Below are 4,021 nucleotides of genomic sequence, written 5' to 3'. Positions count from 1 at the left end.
CCGCCGACCCGCGGTCACGCTTGGCCCGCCCCGGGCACCGCCTCCGTCTCGGGCAGGGGCTGAGACGCACGCTGGTTAGCCCTTCCTCCTCGCGTCCCCGCCCCCGTCCTTCCCCCGCCGGTGTACTGCCCGTGGCAGTGACCGAACGGGGACGGGGGGGAGGGAAATGCGCACCGTCCTGTTTGTCCCCAAGGTCCCCGATGGGGAGGGGACTTAGCGTGTGCCTGCCTCATCCAAGGGAAAAGTCGCTCCGAGAGCTTTTACTTCTTCTTTTTTTTTTTTTGGAGACAGAGTCTCTCACTGTCGCTCAGGCTGGAGTGCAGTGGCGCGATCACCGCTCATCGCAGCCTCGACCCCCTGGGCCCAAACGATTCTCATGCCTCAGCCTCCCCGAGTACATGCGCACACCTCCACACCCGGCTTATTTTAGAAATTATTTCCTAGAGATGAGGGTTTCACCATATTGCCTAGGCTGGTCTCGAACTCTGACCTCAAGTGATCCGCCTGCCTCGGCCTCCCAAAGTTCTGGGATTACAGGCGTGAGCCACCGTGCCCCGCGGCTTCCTCCTTTTTAAAATTCAAGCCCAGTGTGCTCACCCCGTGCTGAGGGGCACGCCTGTCACTTGCCAAAGAACCAGAAACCCCAGGGAGGTTGTACAGCATTAAGGAAAAGAGCATGGGCAGTTAACTGTTGAGCTGTACTGGGATTGTTGAGGCCATGATTCCCTTTGGACTTGTTAAGAGACAAGGTCTCACTGTGTTGCCCAGGCTGGTCTTGAACTACTGGGCTCAAGTAATCCTCCTGCCTCAGCTTCCCAGTGTTGGGACTACTGGTGTGAGCCACCGCGCCCAGCCTGGATTTCAGTATTTTTGTTTAAGAAAAATAGTGGAGGCTGAGTCCCCTCTGGGGGTTACCAGTGATGTGAGTTCATTAATTCACTTATTGACCTTACTGAGCCTCTGTTATACACTCGGAATGTTATTATACACTCGGAATGTGCTGCTGGGCTTCATGCATCATCTCATTCACTCTCAGAACAACCTAATGAAGAAAGAGCCACTTCACAGATAAGGAAAAATGAGGCTCCTACAAATTAAATAACTTGCCCAAGGTCGCAGAAAAATTCAATATAAATTTCTCAGTCCTTAGAACTTACTACAACTCTTCACTGAAGCTTTTTTTGTCCTGGAATATCTCTTTGCCTGAGTTCAAAACCTGGTTCCACCACTTTCTAGCGAGGTGACCTTTGAGGAGTCAATTTCTCTAAGTATCAGTTTTCTCATAAAAGGGGCGGGGCAGGAGGGGGTTAACCCTATCTCCTCCCTGGTTTTTGTGAGAATTAAAGTGTGTGTGTTTATGTAAGTACAATCTCTGTCCCATAGTAGTTGCTCAATGCACGGTAGTTACAGATTTGTAGTCACATGTTACATTATGTGCATTATGTTTTGTATTTTCAAACTAGAATGCTAACTGCACAAAGGCAAGAATCATCTTTCATTCTCTTCCATTTTTCTGCAGCCTCAAACTGAGCTAGCAACTGTCCTCGGTGAGCTAGCATATAAGGCTGACCATAAAAGATACATCACAATATTCAATTTAACACAAATGTCTGAAGATGATAAAGGTCTCAGCCCATCCCACATGCTCTCATTAGCTATACCCCAAAGGAAGTTCATGAAGTTTCAGGGAAGGAAATGAAATTTATCAGAGAGAGAATGAAAGTAGCCACAATTAGTCCAGCCCGTGCAATGTTTACCACCCTTGACAAATTCTTGGGAGCTGGCCAGATGTGCTGCTTATTTGCGAAGTACTGAAAGGAAACCTAATTCTGATCTTTTACAGATAAAATAGAAGTAAAATATAATTACTAGATGGTATGATTATTTTTAAATTATTCTCCTTAAAGGGAAGAGAAACTGACCTTGTTAAGTATCTGCCAGTGTGGGTGAGCGCTTTATTCATTGTTTCATACAGGGTCTTAAAGGAGAAGCTTCTGTAGGTTGTCCTTGCTCTTTCCCTCTGGTCCTCCTTCTTTCTGGCCAGTCCTCCTTCTATTAGAATAGATAGAAGTTCATTTTACACATTCCATTCCTTCTCCCTCTGGAACATTCCACTATAACTGCCTTCTTCTCTGACACAAAATCATACTCCTGTTAGAATCAGCCTGAGTCCCTGATTCTTCTAAAACCGGCTTTGCAAAAATTATGACAGTGAGAAAAATCTGACATCATAAAATGACAACAATGAAAGAAATCTGACCTAACTGACTCCATCTTGCTTTTAACCTCCAAGGTGTCCTTGTTCATTCCTGGGTGTGGGCTGAGCTAACTATGGGAGGAATTGAGTTTATGGTTTAACTTTGAAACAAAGATGAGAACAGCACGTTCCCAAAACAAACCCCCTCCTGGCTTGGGGACCAGCCCACCTTTGTAAAACTAACAAAGTAGCTACAAGATTACAAATCGTGGCTGGGGCATCATGTAGCCAGAGGCCGCAAGATTCCTAACCTCCCCAGTTGCGCCTATGATTAACATCACTATTGAAAACCTAAGATTGGTGTTAGAGATATGTTTCAGTCAGTCCCCTCATTCTGATGGACCACCTGGCACCACCCTGACCAGCAAACTGGCTCTGCTAGTTCTGTGATCACACTCAGAAATGGAAGACAGCAAGAAAAACCTACTTCGACAGCCTATTATTTCATCCCTCACACGACCAATCAGCACTCCCCACTCCCTAGTTCCTGCCCACCAAATTATCCTTAAAAAAACCTACTCTCTGAATTTTTGGGGAGACTGATTTGAGTAATAAAACTCCAGTCTCCTGTTAGCTGGCTCTGCACTTATTAAACTCTTTCTGTATTGCAGTAATGCTGTCTCAGTAAATTGGCTCTATCTATGCAGCAGGCAAGAAGAACGCATAGGATAGTTTCACTCCCACACCAACTGAGACTCCTTTCAACATCTTGTGCATCTTGCACATATTTTTGCTTCTCATTATGCTAATACTAACAATAATAGTTTCCCATCAGTACGATGACTTTATGTTAAAGTTCTCACTGCCTAGACAAAGCTGTAAGTGATACCCAGAATTCAACTTGTTAACATTATATTATGGGAAGGGAAGGTTATCCCCAAAATTACATGGGAAGATAACCTCCAAAATTATGTGGGATAAATTCCACTTAGTCACAGTGCATAATCCTTTTTTGTATTGATGGATCCTATTTGCTAATATTTTGTTAAGGATTTGTGCATCTGAGCTCATAAGGGACATTAGTCTGTAGTTTTCTTTTCTTTTTATGCTTTTATCAGGATAATAGTGGCCTCATAGAATTAGTTGGGAAATGTTCCATGCTCTGTTTTCTGAGAGCTTGTGTAGGCGTGGGATTAGTTTTTTAAATATTTAATAGAATTAACCAGTGAACTAAAATTATGTGAAGTGATAAAATGGTTTATTTTTAGTAAATAAGTATCTCTCAAAACCCAGAAATAAAGTTAAGTATTAAAGGCTTTTTGAAATTCAAAATTACAGTATTTAATATTAAGGGGATAAGAACAAATCTGGAGGCAGCACACTACCTGATTTCAAACTATACTATAAGGCTATAGTGACGAAAACAGCATGGTACTGGTATAAAAATGGGCACATAGACCAGCAGAACAGAATAAAGAACCCAGAAATAAACCTAAATACCTATTGATCTTCAACAAAGCAAACTAAAACATAAAGTGGAAAAAGGACACCCTTTCCACAAATGGTGCTGGGATAATTGGCTAACTACATGTAGGAGAATGAAACAGGATCCTTATCTCTCACTTTATACAAAAATCAACTCAACATGGATTAAGGGGCCAGGTGAGGTGGCTCACGCCTGTAATCCCAACACTTAGGGAGGCTGAGGCAGGCAGGTCGCCTGAGGTCAGGAGTTTGAGACCAGCCTGGCCAACATGGTGAAACCCTGTCTCCACTAAAAATACAAAAATTAGCTGGGCATGGTGACACGAGTCTGTAATCCCA

Source organism: Colobus angolensis, unplaced genomic scaffold (assembly GCF_000951035.1).
Source record: "Colobus angolensis palliatus isolate OR3802 unplaced genomic scaffold, Cang.pa_1.0 Scaffold6, whole genome shotgun sequence".
Taxonomy (NCBI): Eukaryota; Metazoa; Chordata; class Mammalia; order Primates; family Cercopithecidae; genus Colobus; species Colobus angolensis.
Note: the sequence above shows the minus strand (reverse complement) of the source record.